We start from the raw sequence: 16,516 nt of genomic DNA on the forward strand, positions 1-16,516 counted from the left end.
TTCTCGGTCCGAGAGTCAGAGACTCACTTAAATTCCTTCGGAAGGACCTGAGGCAGCTCCGAGTCATCCCTTCCCATCGTCTCTCTTCGAGAGCCTCCTGGGCGCCTTCTCACGCGGTTTTCTCCTCTTGCCATGTGTCTGCTGTGTCCCCGTCTCTGCGTCCCTTAGTCACAGTTGTTCCCTCGCAATGTCACATCCCCGCTTCTACCTCAGGGTGTCCTCGCAGCTTCTGCTCCCTCGGTGTATGTCTCATTGTCTCCATAAGTCCAACCCATATTTCCTACAGAGAATCTGATTGGAGTGAGTAATCCTTTCCCACTAAGCCGTGCTGGGTCCCTGTGGCCTGCAGTTGGCCAGCTACTGGGTCAAGTGTTCACCTGTGCTCCAAACACTTGTGGGCAGGTGATGGATTGTACAATCCCATTGGGCTGCTCCTTCCTTAGGGTTGAGGGAAGGGAGGCCTGTTCACCTCGAAATGGACCATGGGTCCAGCAGGACCAGCCTGGCCATTCAGCAGTCGGTCACACACCCCATTTGTGTGCTGTTTTATTGGGTCATTTAAAGTATTGTTTGACAAAGAGAGGTCTGGCTATGGGAGGTGAACACACGGTGTGAATATGTGTATGCCTCGCTGTTAAAGCGTACGGCTGAAACTTATTGGATTCCATTAACCAATGTCACCATCAACTAAAAAAATAAATTAAAAAATGAATAAATAGGGGTGGCTCCATAGTGTAGTGGTTAGCATGTGTGCTTTACACGCAGAAGGTCCTGGGTTCGTGCCCCAGGTGGAGCCACGGACCATATCCTGGGTACCCCAGACCCCCCGAGTGCATTAGGGGTGCCAGGCCCCGGGTGCACGCTGCGAGAGCCTGGGAGGAGGCACCCTGCCTTCAGAGATCTAGTTCTAAAAAAAAAAAAAGGGAGAGAGCAACATCCATAGGTAGGGGTGGAAGGCGGGAGGCTTAAAAGAGGGGGGAGAAAAATACGTAAATAAATAATAAGAGATGGTTTATTATCTGAATCTATGTGTGCTTGTTTCTGATCCCTTCATGTAGATTATAAATGTCCTTATTAGAGACAGTGCCCCTAAATAGCTGTAATAAAATGATAACAATAAGTAATAGTTACCAAGCGCTTACCATGTACCGGGTACCGTTCTAATGGCTTTAAAAAAAAAAAAAAGAGAAAAAGACCCTCAGTCTAAGCTTCACCTGGTACTGTCCCCACTTTACAGATGAGGAAGTGGAGGCCGCGTCACGCATGCAGTCGGAGGGTCCTGACCCGAACCCAGCCCAGCCAGCTCGCTTCCAGCGTCTGACGATGGTTCCTCTCCAGCCGGTGCTCTCTGCTTGTTTATTTCAGTTGTGCATACTGTGCCTAAAAGGAAAAATGCCCTCTCTCTTTGTGTTCTTTAGTTCTCATTGGCCCATTTGTTCCAGGAAGACTTATTTTTTGGCCAAAAGCCTCTCTTTCACAGTCAGCGCACTAATGCCAGAGAAATATCAACAGAGCAAAAGACAATCCATCTTCAAACCAAAAACTCCCTCTTGGCTCAAAGCAAGTTCATCAGCCAGATGCCCCTCCCTTCCCCCATGTTTTCCTGGCACTGCTTAGCAGAAATCTGGATGCAGGGGCCGTGTGCAAGGTGGCTTCTGCAGGCTTGAGCAATTGCTAGACAGACTGCGGGCCAGAGGGCCAGCCAGGAAATCATTTCGGCGGCCTCCATCTTCCCTTCATGCCAAGTTCAGGTGGCAGAGGAGGGGCGTCATAGCCCGGATTCCCCTGGAATGATGTCCAAGTACGCGGAAGGTGGGCATCACGGTACCCCCGCCCCAGCAGTTACTCCATTAACCCCTGGCACCCTCAGGTCCCCAGTGACACTCTCCTGCCAGAGGCAACTGTGCCTCGCTTCCCCCGTCCCCACCTCTCTGCCAGGGCTGGAGAGCAACAGGCTGTCTGAGGGCTATACGAATGCTCCCAACCTCGCCCTGAGGCGGAAACAGGCAGGTTTGTCCACATTAAAATTAAAAAGCGGAGGCAGAATTTGGGGGCCATGCAGGTCTTGCTGATTGCTGGCAGCCGGGGGGGGGGGGCACGCACGTTCTCTGACAAGGTCTCCTCGGGCTCTGAGGCTTCTCTCCTCCCACCACCCCAATCCCAATGGGCCAAGCTTTCTGTTCACTGCGCAGGCCGCCTCCACATCCCTTTCAGCCCTGCGCGGAGTCCTCCCATCCTGGGGGAACCTCCTGAAGCCTAACTTGGACGTTGAAGCGATGGAGGAAAAGGGAAGAACTGCGGGCCAGAGGGGAAATGGAAGCGGAAGCAGAGAGTCAGCTGACAGCGCAACGCAGAAGGCCTGCGTCAGGCCAGAAAAACACCCTCAAGACCCTGCTTCCCAGTGCGCCCCAGGACCCGCCCGCAAGGTGGCGGGGAGGAGCCACAGGGAAGACTCGCGCATGAAAGGGATAGGGGGAGATTCTGAGGGAAAGAGCAGGAGAACCCCAACCTGCCCCCTCTTCGTTCCTTGCTCTCCCCCGCCAGTCCAGCCACTGACCCCCTTAGTTGCTGCTCTCTCTTCTCCTGAACAGGGACATCACAGTGACCAGGGACGTCCCATCTGGAAGCAACCCGAGGCCTCATCTTGTCCAGCACTGTCTTCTTAGAGTTGAGGAAACTGAGGCCCACAGAGGGGTCGTGACTTGACCAAGGTCATACAGCTAACGAGCAGTAAAGCTGAGGTGAAAAATAAGTACTCGTGCCAAGTGACGCTTGATCGATCCACCTGTACGATAATCCCCCGCAGAGACGCACGGGCCGGTTCCCTAAGACGGCGTCCAGGAAACTTCACACCTGCCCAGGGGGCATCACTTTGTCCTGTCACCATTCTTTGAGGGTGGGCGACACCCCCAAAGCAGGTCGTCCTGTGTGGGACTGTAGTCAGGGAGGCAGCGGCCAGCACCACGGCCCCCGCGCCCCACACAGTCTCCGTGCTTTCTGCACCCTGTGACCTGTCTGCCGAGCCAGGTCCCGATTGTGCTCTGGAGTAGGCAGAAGCCCGGGGGCTGCAGTGGCCTCCGCCTCAAGCCAGCTATGCGGCCCGAGACCCCTGCTCTCTGCCTTCCAGGCTTTCTGCCGCTGGGCTTTGGGACTCTTTCGAGGGTTTGTTCTGCACCTGTGTCCTCACCTACTATCGCTTCCCATTTAGTAGCTGCTGTGTGGGGACCGTATTGACACCCCTCGCCCCCAGGAACACTAGAGAAAGACCTCCCCATGCCTCGTTCTCTGACCAAAGTGAACAGGCTGCCATTTTGAAATCCCAGCAAATCTAGAAGCAACGGAATGGAAGCCGCAGAGTCTTCCAGGCTCTACTCAGGCCCAGAACTGTAACTTCTCGGGCCTGTGAGGAGAGTGCTGGTGGGTGAGGGTGGGGATGAGGGGGAGGACATCAAGGCTCCCTTCAAACTGTCTTAGCAAAAGTCGGGATGAATGTCCTAGGGAAAGGCTATTAATAGGCCTCCTTCCACACCCTCAGCTTTCCGGGGCTGGAGCTCTGCGAGGATGAGTCAGCAGATGGAAAGGCTAACGGTGAACCTCGAGAAGCAGAACCCTGTCTCCGGCAGGGGAAGTAGAGGCTATGAGACAGCACTTTTCACCAGCCTCCGGCCCGGCCCTGCCCCACCCTCCTTTGAGTATGTGATCTCCTCAGCTTGGGCATTACTGATGGTGTCAGTTTCAATTCTGAAACCAGAATTAAATCAGCAGAAATACCCAGAAAGTCCCACCTCCTGCTTCCCTTCCTTTACTTTCTCTTCATTGACAAAGCCACTGGCCGGGGAAGAGGGCCTGTCCGTGCAACGTGGAGGGCTCCTCGAGCGGTTTATAGACCCCTCTACGCACCTATCTACCTGCTGGCTCACTTTGAGACGAGCTGTCAATGTAGATTAGACACACACTATAGAACCCCAGGTCCTGTGACAGAAGATCTTACATATCTCCTCCTCACAGTAACCCCGAGAAGCTGATACATTGATATCTGTCTTTCATAGATGAAAAATCAAAGCCGAGAGAGATTAAGCTATCTTCCCAAGAAGCCAATATCATCTATCAAGTGTAGAAAACATGCCATGGGCTTGTGTACTGTTTTTTAAAGATAAGTGAAGATCCTCATTTTACAGACGAGGTAACCGAGGCTCAGAGGGATCAAGGCAACCTAAGAACTAGCAGCACCATGACTTGACTCTGAGTGCTTGACTCTCAAGCCAGTGCTCCCTCCTGGCTGCAGGATATCAGGGACTCCAGCTGTTTCTCTGCCTCTAAATCCACCACACCCACTGCCTCTCCAGGAAAGGATTTGCCTTGCATGCCCTGATTGAATGCCTATCAGTGTGAGACGGGGCCAGTATCAGTGCTGGCAGATGGGCCTCTGGACAGACGTTCCCTTATCACAAATTACCCCTTTGCACCTCCATCCTCTGAAAAGGGGGGTGGGTGTGGGAACTGGGCGGAACCAATCCCAAGATGTTGGTTCAGGAGAGCAAAAGTTAAAAGACTAGCCTAAAAAGAACACTTCCCTGAGATCAAACACATGGCGATGTGAGCAGAACTCCTTGCCAGCCCCGGGTTTAAATGAAGTGGCCTTAAAGGTACCAGGTATGTAAGATCAACCTGCCAATTTTTATCACGTCATAGAGGTTCTGCGGTTCACGATTGGTACCTTCAGATGTAGCAATAGCTGACTCTCAGGAGAACTGTATAGACAGGGCAGTGAGGGGACAGACACGGGTCTCAGTGGGTATGTCAGCCTCCGGTTTCTAAGACACTGCAGGTGGCGAGGACAGTGAGAGTCAGGGTGTTTTTAACGCTGGGAAAGCGCAGCACGTCGTGCTTCCTGGGCCTGTTTCTCCAGCTACCCCATCGAAAATCGCCCTTCTCTTCCCTCTCTTCCCTCTGCTTTCATTTTTTTCATAACTCTCTTCCCTAACTCACATTACAATATGTATTAACGTGTTCGTTTTTTTTCTCTCTCTTGTCTCCCACAAGAATTTTAGCCCCACAAAAATAAGGACTTTTGTCTGCTACTGTTCCCCAGAGGCTAGACCATATAAGAAGCCCTCAGTAAAGGTGTGTCGGATGGATGGATGGATGAATGAATGAATGAGTGTACCTCGAGGGGTTATTTAACCACATGTAGATACCCTCCATGTCATTTTCTCTGGGGAGTGGGTGTCAGAGTCCTCTCAACCTGGCCTCCCTTACTCAGTGTCGGCCAGGTGGAGAATCGCTTCTGCTCTTTGGGAGAAGGACGAAGGGGCTGGTGCGTGAGGAAGAGCCCCCTGCTGACACCCATTAAGACCTAGACAGAGGATGCGGGAGACACCGTTCCCACCCCATCCCTTGGCGATCCCTATTGTAGACAGTTTCCCCACTGGCCTGTGGCAGTGTCTGAGGCCAGCTGCGAAGAGCAGGGAAACTTTCTGGAAAGCACCCACCCCAGATGACTGTGTGCCATCGAGCTGCCCACCCCCAGCCCACGCCCTCCCACCGCCCCAGCTAGGCAGCGCATACACAGGAGGCAGACGCTGGCAAGTGCTGCCTCTATTCCCCAGGCACGTGGGTAACAAGACGCTCGGCATGCTCGGATGAAAGGGGGCTCTCCTTGCAAAGGGCCCGGTTGTACAATTCCACTGAGCTCCCTGGAATGGGAAGCTGGTCCCTCTCAACTCGTGATTACCACTGTGGAGATTAAAGGCTTCCTGTCGAGAGAGCCGTTCCTCCGAGCCAAACAACACTGGAGGCTGGCCGGCCGCCATATTGTCAGGGCTGCTCTTGGCAGCCAGGGCTGGAGTGGCAGGCTCTCTCCTTGGCCAACCAGCCTGTGGAAAGCCGAGGTGCCCAGGCCGGAAAAGTCCCTTAGTGAGCACAGTGCCGAGGCCTGAGTGCTTTCTCGGCCTCCTCAGCTCCAGTTCTGCCGCCTCGGCGAGAGCAGCTGCCTTGGCGCGTCCAATGGGGACAGGCTGAAGGGCCTCACTCAGTTGCCTTTCCCAAGGCACCCTGAGAATTTCTGATGTGTATTAGAGAGGGAAGAAGGGCATGCTGGGGGGACTAGTTCAGGGTTGTGTGAGGGCTGGGGAAGGCCTGTACTTCCTGAGCTTGCCATGTTCAAGCCACAAGGGGCCTGAGCCAGTCACACCCTGGTCTCCCAGCTTAGTGCCCCAAACTGGCTAAAGATCACATGCATCTGGAGCTCCTGGTAAGGAAGCAGATCTCAGGCCCCGCCTTGTAAGTTCTTCCTCAATATATCTAAAGTAGGGCCTAGAAATCTGGTTTCTATGAAGCCCCCAGATAATTCTGATGCAGCCTGCTCTGAGTGCACCTGAACGGGGAGAGGCAAACAGGATCATTGGGGGAGGAGTCAGAAAACAGGACTTGGGCCTCAGCTCTGTAAGGCTACTCTGGGGAAGTCACTTCACTTTCCTGGACTTCGGTTTCCTTGCCAGTGAAGTACAGAGCTTGACCAATTTGCCCCCATCCTCAGCGTGTGGCTCAAGAGGATACGTGGCTGATTGCTTCTCCATCCGCAAATTCCGCGGTACTTGCAGACCACTGCCACGGCCGCGGTCCCAGGGAATGTCCTGACCGTTAGGCCGACCTTAGCTGGAAGGAAGAGGTACTTGGGGGGCTTTGATATAACAGTGGCAGCGTTATATGTCATTCAAAGCCAGGATCTGAGCGAAGCACTTTATCCTCGCTACGTCATTTGGTCTTCGCAACGGCCCTCCAAGGCTGCACTTACCCATAAAACTTTCTGCAATGAGGGAAATATTCCCTGTCTGTGCTATCTGATACAGTGGCCATATCCACGTGTGGCTATCGAGCGTCTGACATGTGGCTGGCGGAACCAAGAAAATGAATTTTATTCATTTTAATTTTACTTAACTAAATTTAAACAACCACACCTGGCAACTGGCTGTTGTATTGGCAAGCACTGCTCCGAGGTGGGGACTGGCATTACCGTCAGCTTAAGGATGTCAGAACAGGATTAGGGAAGCGAGGTGACTGAGTGGTAGAGCCGGGATTCGAACCCAGATCTGACAGACTCCAGATCTGATGTCTGTGCTCTAAGCACTGTAGTGTTTGCCAGAATGAGCCCCGCCAAGTCAGGGGGGCAGGACTCCTGTCCCAAACTGGCCTCTGAGAAGCCAGCTGACACCTCTCTCAGCTTCTAGTGGTCTCCAAGGTCCCGACAGCTCCGACACCCTAGGCCTGTGTGTTCGGGGCGGGTGCGAGGAGACGGTACGGGAAATATTCTGCTCTCTCTAGCCTCCCAGATGCAGGCCCATCAGTGTCTACCCATCCAGGCCCCTCATACCTCAGTTCTCACGATTCACTGGTCTTCTCCATGACCCAACTGTTAGAGCCTTCTGAAGATGGACTCTACTCACGACACTTCTATGATGTAGATAGTAGTATACTCATTCTACAGATGAAGAAGCTGAGGTTCAGAGGAACAGAATAACTTATCCGAGTTCTCACGGCATGATGAGTGGTAGAGGTAGAAACTGATCTCGGATCTGTGTGACTCCAGAGGCTGAGTGCTTAACTTCCGCTGCGAGTGGTCGCTGGCGTGGAGGAGAGGCCCTGGGGACTTATGTGGCTGAGACTTTGTTTTGGCACCAAGGCACCCCCACTCCCAGCAGGATCCTTCCATTCTACCTGAATCTAGCAGGGACTCCATTCTGCCACAGGCCCAGCCCTCGGGTCCAATGGGGTTCTAGACCTTCCAGTACCACAGCAGCCCAGTAAGAATCTGGTGTGCAGGAGCCTCTGGCTAGAGAATAAAGGGGACGTAAGCCAGCTGGTGGGGGCTCTGTGGGCCAGCCCTCCTCACCCAGAAGCCCAAACACACCCCACGTGGGGCTGTGAGAAGCAGAGGCCTTGGTGACCTGGACAGATAGTTTCATTCCTGAAGGGACCACACAATGTCCTCTGACTTAAGGCAACCCCCTGCCCAACAACCAGTGTCTCTGTTGGAGTCAAGTTCCTGACAAAGGCTCAAAGGCCACGTCCAGCACCCTCAGCAGCTGAGAATGTCTCCTTCATCCACAGAGGCAGAAGCCACCCGCACCCACAGTGAGACCTGTGTTTCTGGGGTCGGCTCTGCGGAGTCCCCAGAGTCGCACGTGCGGTGACCACACAGTGTGCTTGTGTGCACTTGTAGGCACGAGCACACTCGTGACAGGCTGTCAGAGGTAAAGACAAAGGCTGGAGCCATCGGTCCTTTTACCCAGAGGGGATTCTCTCTCGGGACTGGGGAAAAGTGCTCTAGAAGCCCCAGGCCGGACTTTCTGGAAACGTGGTCTCTCCATCTCACCGGCCATCCCTCCAGGAGAGTATCAGGATCAGCTCAAAGCATGCCTTGTGGAGAGCGCAGGGTGGAGCAGGCCAGGATACTCCTTACACACTCACACTCATCACGTACACACCCCATTCATACCCACCACACATGCTCAGCACACATGCGTGTGCACACAGGCTCACACCCTCACAGATTCGTTCACATGTCATCACGCACACACACAACACACACACACACACACACACACTCACACAGTCACACTTACTCTTACAAATACATACTCACACACGCAGACTGAGCACCGGGGCCGGTGTCTAGAGCAGAGGCACGACCTAGTTTGTTGTTATTTGCAAGAGTGTGGAGGAAGTAGGCTCTGCCACCCCCTACCCCCCCACCCCCCGCCATTCTTCAAGACAGCTGGGGACACAGGGAGGCAGAGAACCATCCTGGAGGGCTTCCTCAGCCCGGGCAGGGAGAAGCCACCTTGATGCTAGTGTGGGCCACCGCGGGAAATCTCCAGAGCGGCCCTTTCTTCCCCTTGGCCTCCCCTGCTGTCCCTGGGGCCTCCCTGAGGCCTCGGTCCCCCTGCCATCGGAGGCCTGGTCAGGGCTGCATGAATTGCTGGGGAGGAAAAGATGGAGCTAGGAAGGGGAAAAGCGTATTTTCCCGGGGGATTAGGGAAAGCACGCAAATGGAAAGAACTCCAGCTCGCTGCTCTTGTCTTGGAGATGAGTCTCTTTTCATGGCAAGGACAGAGGGCCTGGATGTCAGGGGAGTAATATCCCTGCGTCTCCCCTATGGTCAGCGCTGCCTGTGCCCTTAACCATGAGACAGGTGAACGCTTTCCAGCCCTATTAGCCAGAGGCCCGGGGTGTTTCACAAATGGACCCTTTGAAGCTTCTCGGCCAGCCCTAGGAAACCTACCCACCCACCCTGGAGCTGTCTAAGAAGCTTCCGGCTTTGAAACACAGCTTTGTAACCTTTGTTACAGTTGGATCTCCAGGAGCTGGCCTTCAGCCCCGGACCCCTGCCCTAGGCCGGTTGTCTACCCCAGGACCCGAACTTCTTCCTAACATACAGGCCTGTGACCCAGGCCTCACTGTGCACTGGCCCAACAGCCCTGGCCTTACAAACAGAACTGTATCTAAAATGGTCCCCAGATGTCCACGGGTCTGGAGTCCTAGCCTTGGATGCCCCCACCTCTGGGTCCTGCACATTCTCCTCCCCTCCCTTCGTTCCTGACTGTGTTCTTGCCAAGGACAGCTGGCCTGGGGTGGGGAGGGTGGGTGGGGGGAGGCTTCTGCTCAGCAGGCTCACTTGGCCCTCAGATTCCGTCCTCCACTCCCAGAGTCCCCTGCAGTCCTCAGCATCTTGAGTCCTGTTCATGCATCCTGGATGGAGAAGGTCCCTCTTCTGGATCCCTGGCTGGGGCTCCCAGCCTGCACCACGATTGCGTCACAGCGCTCAGAGTCTATAGCTCCAGCCCAAACCTGCTGCAAGTGTGGACAGCAGAGCCCTGGTGGCTGCTCGAGAAGGGTCTTTCCCCTCTCAGGGGAGCGAAGGGAAGAACCTCGATTCTGATGGATGGGTCAGGCCCCTTGCATGTCATCAGGGAAACCAGGAAAACGGGGAGTTCCAGCATCCCTCATCATTAACCAGGGACTTCGGAGCTCAGTTAGCTCGGTGACCATACCTGGCAAAGCACCCTAAGGAAACCCAGGCCGCCTCCTCTATGCTTCACAACAGGTATTCCAGAGTCTGGGCCTGACGCTAACATTAACACCTTTTCCTTTCTTTAAACTTATTAGCAGCAGCTCCTTACATCTAGAGCCTCCCTTCACCCCTCCCCGCTCACCACCCTCACTCCCTTGGCCTGGCTGTCTGGGCCCCATGTTAATGAGACTCTGCCTTGCTCAAGCTTCCTTTGATCCAGGTTTTAATGAGCTCAGCCCTCCCCAGCCAGGCGCCTGGCCGCCTGGGCCGGGAGAGTCAGCTCCTTCCCATGGTAGGTGCTGCTGGGAACGGGAGGCTGCACAGGGTTTTGGTCTCTCGGCTGGTCATGGGTCTCAAACTGTCATTGGGATTCCAGGTGCAGTCACCATGGGTGCCCAGGGTGCAGAAGCTGGGTGTACCCCCACCATGCGAGGCAGTGCTACTCATTTATTCACACGTTCATTCAACCAACACACATCTGTTGAGTAGACCTGCTTAAGGAGGAGGTAGCCTACTGTGGATGCCCAGAAAGAGAGGACAGATTCAATGGAAGCACAGGGTTGGGGCAGGCGAGGAAAGTGGAGTCTGATGCTCACTCCTGGAAAATGTCAAGGGCTTTAGTTTCTTGGACTGTGTAGCTCCTGAAACCTGTAGGAAAGACACCTTTTTTTTTTTTTTTTTTTGCGTTTCTAGAGTCTAGCACTAAATCTAATACATAAATGTTCCTTAATAAAGGAGTAATGGCTAAATGAATAAATGAATGAACAAATGAAGGAATTGAGGCTCTGAGTCCATGGCCTGCTGTTTTCCGAAAGGAGGTCTCCAACTCTGGGAGAACAGGAAGAGGAAGGGAGGCGCCTCGCGCATTCCTGCCTCCCCCTTCTCTGTAATGATTATGGTTATAGAACCGAGGTGGAAGGTGGGGTGCTGAGACGGGGCAGGCACAAGTGCCAGGGAGAGAAGAGTCAACGGTGGCCTCGGTGTTTATTTGGAAAGTGAGTGGATAGGTGAATGGGAATGGCAGCGACCGTGGGGTTACTGTCACTCTCATGCCTCTGCAAACCTTCCGGAGGAATGACATTTGTTCTGGTCTCTCCCATCCTTCTAGAAGCCCTTGGCACCACTCTGCAGCATCAGTGCGTGTGTATGTGTGTGTGTGTGTGTGTGTGTGTGTGTGTGTGTAAATATATCCACTACCACAAAACTCGATTCAGTTCCAGTTAACCAACATGTATCAAACTTTTACCAAGGGCGTCCTTGCAGTAACTATATAAAATGTGGCCCCTGCTCACAGTCCAGTGGGGCTGGCAGACAAGAAATCAAAATGTTAAATACAGCGTGGAATATACAAATGGGGTGGCCCCTCGCTTGGCCAATCCAATTGAGTCTATTGCGAAATGGAAAGCTCCATGAGGACAGGAACTTGTCCTCATGTTCCCAGGGACCGCACCTCACACAGAGGCATGGAAGAGACTCGGTGACTATAGCCGGAACAAATGAATGCCAAATACGAGCTGACTTCAGGACTTGGGAAACCAGGAAGTAGAAAATCAAGATGAGAAACCAGAACGACTGGCCCGAAAGGAAATGGAGTCAACTCAGGGAACTCCAAGATAATTCTAATTTATAATTTCAGATCAATCCAAGAAGACACGGATGGCATCTGTAAACCAGAAAGAGGTTAATGAGGAAAAGGAACAATTGAAGAAGAAAGGCGCTTGGAAATTACAACTGTGACTGCTACAATAAAATATTTAATATGAGGGATACAAGAAAAAGGCAAGCCAATCTTCCAGGACATAAACAAACAAAAAATAGAGTCAGAGAATCGATCTAAAAAGCCCAACATCCAAGAAAGACAACAAAGGGAAATTATTGAGACATTTTCCTAAATCTGAAAAAGGATTCAAACCTTCCAGTTTGAATGGGTAGAAAAAGAGAACCCACATCAGGAGACGCATTTTCCCAAAATTACCTGGAGCCTTCGTATGCAAAGACAAATGTTGACTGCAGACCTTCAGTAACTCCCACCTGCCATATTTCTATTGGTGGACAGGGCCCTGAGTCATTCCAGCCAGACAGGGCAGAGGCAGGCTTGTGTGGACATTATCCTTGCTTATTGTATGGGCAATAAAAGCAACTCGACTAGGCTTGCCAATCTATTTATATTCTTATGGCCATTCCTCCTGCAACTGCCCTCACACACCATATGACCGTCCTCTGAGAGGTTTATAAACATGGAGTCTGGAGCCACCCTGAGTGGGTTTGAATCCTATCTTGGCCTTTTACCAGATACGGCAAGTTACTTAACTTTTCCATGCCTCAGTTTTCTCATCTATAAAATGGGAATGAAAATAGAACCTGCCTCAGAGGGCCGCTGTGAGGATTCTATTATTAATATTTCCGAAAGGTGTATAACAGCACCTTTTCTAAGAACAGGCACTAGAGGAGTGCCTCCTGCTGTTATTTAAAGACATAAAGGTAACCAGTAGAAGAATTGCACAGAATCATTGAAATAACCAAGTTGGAGGGGGAGGTGGCAGGCAGTAGAAGGTGCTACGGATGAGCTAGGCTCCTCGTCCTTCAACCCGGGCCGTTGGTAGACACCGAGGATGGGAAACCGGTACGTGCCGGTTTAAACTCACCATTTGGAACTACGGAAGGGACCATCAGCAGAACCAAAACCTGAAACGGTGACAGGTGGTTTCCTCTGGGGACGGGACTGAAGGTGATGAGGGAGTTTCTCATTTTAAGTTGCCTGTGCTGTCCACATAGGTATATCTTATTTGTTTGCTTTTAAAGCAAGTGGTCCTATAGTCTCAAGCAAGTTGCCGGGGCCAGTGCTGTGCTGGAGTGGGCCACAGAGCCACGTGTGCATCTCCATGGGCCGTGGTGGAAATACTTATGCCTTCGGAGTCAGCAAATGTTGCAAGCTAGATCTTTTAACTCAGAGAATGGTTTATCAGCACACCACCCGATAAGCCAGTTATCTCTGTGGTAACTTTTAACTCTTTTGAACCCCCCTGCTGAAAACTCCAAAGGTCAAAGGCATGGCGAGCCCCTCTCGTGGGCTGCGTTATCCTGAGACTTAAGGGAACTGAAATGTCATCTCTCTGCCCTTCAGGGCGTTTCTGGTGTGTCTGATCCTGGCATTGCAGTCGAGTAAAGGTGTCATTCTACTAGTGACCGTCCCCTCTTGACATGGTAACAGGCATGTGAACTCTGGGTGCCAGGTATTCATTTATCCGAAAACATATGTATTGTGTATCTATTACACATCAGGCATGAGCCAGGGAGCCCTAGTCCCAGGACATGCCCTTTAGGGCTACTTCCAGTGTCATCAACCGAGCAAAGTCCCTAGAAACTTGGTGGCAGCTGGAAAGTGTAAATCTTCTCAGACTAGTACTTCTCTGACTTGAGGGAGCCTTAGAATCACCAGATAGCTGAGCCCGGAGTTTCTAATTCAGTGGAAGTCACGGATGGGGCCAAAAAATTTACATTTTGAACTGGCTCCCAGGTGCCCGGCTGCTGCTGCTGCTGCTGCTGCTGGTCTGGGGGCAACACTTTAAAAATTACTGCTCCATTGATTCCGAACCAGACTGTGATTCTCCAGGGCAGGAAAGAACAATGGAAGAAGATTTGCATTTCCACCCTCTGAGATACTTAATTAGAGTCTGCTGGCTCAGAGACTGCCCTGAGCCAGGAAAAGGGTTGGCCAAGACCAGTTCCCAGCAGCGTGTGGATGCAAAAACACACCTGTGAAAATGCAAGCACATTTGCATTTGCTCACGGGCAGTTTTAGCCTTCAGCAGTGCAGACCATTCCTGCAGATCTCTCGTGTGGTGGCTAAGTGTGTGAGGTCTGAAGTCTTGAAGCCCCAGCTTTAGACCTGGCTCTGCCACTTGGCAGCTGCTGGACCCTGAGCAAATTGCCCCCTCCCTGAGGGCTGTCATTTCAACTATCTGGGGTTAATAATAGTATTGACCTCACAAGATGGTTCTGGGGCACATGCAAGATGGAGCGGGGGCTAAAACGTACTCAGCGCACAGTACGCACTGGGAGGCTTGACAGAAATAGCAGGACCGAAATGATCGATCTGTGTTTCTAACTAAATATTTGTATAAGAAGTGGTTCGGACTGGGGATGGGGAGGTGTTCGTTTTCAGCGTGCGCTCTGTCACTCATCGGGTTAGCAGTTGGGGTCTGGGACGGTCACCTTCCTCCTGTATCTTCTCACAGTGCTCCACTCCAAGGGGCTTTTTCATCCAGTGCATGGACAGAACGAGAGAGAGAACTCAGCTGCTCCAGGTCCACACTGGAAAAGAGAAGGAGTTAAGGATTCCAGGAGCAGCCTCTGGCTCAGAAATGTCCTTTCTCTGAAATAGATATTTAAAAAAAAAAAAAAGAAGATAAGAGAAATTAAGTTTGCATATGTGTGTATACGTAGCTGGTGCGTCAGCTAGCAAGGGACTGAGCGCTGGCGTCTGCAGGCAGACGGTCTGCGACCCTAAGTCAGGACCTACGGGATGAAATCCACCGTGGCCAGGCTGGCCCAAGGCTCTGCAGCTCCGAGCCAGCCTGGTCACGCCGCCTGTCCACAGACGCTGTTTCCGTCTGCACTACTGCTGATTCCCCGACCTACGGTTGCCACATTCAGCTAATCGAAATTCAGAACAGCCAGTTAAATTTAAATTTCAGATAAATAATAAACACCTGTTTAGTATAAGCATGTTTCATGCCCTGCTGGGGACACGTACTACACTACTTTTTCACTGTTTATCCGAAGTTTAAATTTAACTGTATGTTCTCTATTTTTTTCTGGCAATCTTGCCTGGGCCCAGTGTCTCCTTCAGCTCATCTGCTTAGGGAGCTTATCCTTCAAGGCCCTGACCAGACAATTCTCAGAAGCTTTCTCTGGCGCTCTACTCCGCCCCAGGCAGATGTCACTATTTTAGCCCTGTGGTCCCATCTCACACCCAACCATCAAGGACAGGTTGGCCATCTCCCCCGTCTGCCCCACACTGTATACCTGGCTCGTGGGTCAACCTGTCATCTAACACCCCCAGCACCTGGGTGCCCAGAACCTAGAAGGACCAATGTTGAGAAAAGAGATGGAAAAACATCAGAAACATAGACAGAGGATAAAGCAAAGAGAACAAGTCTCTGACTTTGTGGACATGGTATGGCTCTGACTGGCTCCCACATGAGAACTTTATGTGCTTACTCAATTCTTTGTTGACTCTCCGAATGGTGAAAAAGAGAAGATAAGGTTTACTGAAAACCAGCAGCGACTTTCTCTCTTAGGAACTCACGTCATTATTCAAGGTTCTCCCTAAAGGTGTTCTCCACCCCAGGGGTCCCCAACCCCCAGGCCACATGCTGTAGGAATCTGGCCACAAAGCAGGAGGGGAATCATGAGGGGGTGAGTAAAGCTTCATCCGTATTTGCAGCCGCTCCCCAGCGCCGGCATCACCGCCTCAGCTCCACCTCAGATCATCAGGCATTAGATTCTCATAGCACCAGTCCCCGGTGCCAAAAAGTTGGGGGCAGCTGCTCCACCCTAGACATGATCTGAATTTCCTGAGTGACTTGATCGAACAGAAGAACACTCAGTGGGAGCAGAAAGGAGGGTCAAGGACATAGATCTCGAATGATTTTGTTATGAGAGAATTTGGGCCAATAGTGGAGCCTAAATATTGGGGACATGGCCTGTTCCCATCTTCAGGTCTCAGAATCTCGGTGGGAGTTGTGGTGGCTTTCCGGGCTGTCTGTGGCTGCCCTTCCCACAGGATCTCACAGGCCTTTCCTAGGCTGCGGGGTTCTTGGGACTTACTACAGCGTTAGGGCTGCAGGCTCCCTCCCTGCCCTGACTCTCTCATGAGTCATCACCTCCAGAAGGAGAACAAGGCAAGTGGTATCTCTACTGCGGGGCCCCTGGCTGGGGAAGCTGCTACTTTATCTCGACAGCCCTGGTGCTACTGACTGTATCCACCAAAAAAAAAAAAAAAAAAAAATGGCCACGAAGCCAACTGGTAACAAAGCCACAGTCCTTCCCCACAGGGCAAATCCTAGAAGAACTGCAGCCAGACTTCTCAGCCAGAAGAGTCCACAGGGCCCTTTCAGTACCTGGCCAACAGCCCTGAAGTTGCCCTCCTCAGCCCCCAGGAGGATATGGAGCCCGAGAGAGAGTCTCCAGAAGGGAGGCCTGGCCAGAGAACTGACTGCAAGGCCCCCCCGCATGTCCAGGTCCCTGTACCTCCTCCATCCTGTGCCGAACTGACTCTAGCCTTGTGGCTGCGGGGGCTCTGCGTGCACCCCGCCCAGCCTGAGAATCCAGAGCAAAGCCCTTCCAAATCAGTGATCTCAGCTCTGGGGCTCCAGCCATAGTGGTTGCTGAGTTTGGACCCAGTGGAGGATGCAGAGGCCCTACCAGAGGCACTGGGGA

The 16,516-nt window shown here is 52.4% G+C and overlaps 1 long non-coding RNA gene across 1 annotated transcript; it reads left to right on the forward strand.

Annotated features, from left to right (window-relative positions):
* The first annotated feature begins 4,540 nt into the window (after positions 1-4,540).
* Positions 4,541-16,090, forward strand: LOC118612844. The gene is made up of 2 exons (XR_004955107.1): positions 4,541-4,653; positions 11,709-16,090. It is a non-coding gene; the product is annotated as an uncharacterized LOC118612844 (long non-coding RNA).
* The last annotated feature ends 426 nt before the right edge of the window (positions 16,091-16,516 follow it).

Source organism: Rousettus aegyptiacus, unplaced genomic scaffold (assembly GCF_014176215.1).
Source record: "Rousettus aegyptiacus isolate mRouAeg1 unplaced genomic scaffold, mRouAeg1.p scaffold_m13_p_17, whole genome shotgun sequence".
NCBI lineage: Eukaryota > Metazoa > Chordata > Mammalia > Chiroptera > Pteropodidae > Rousettus > Rousettus aegyptiacus.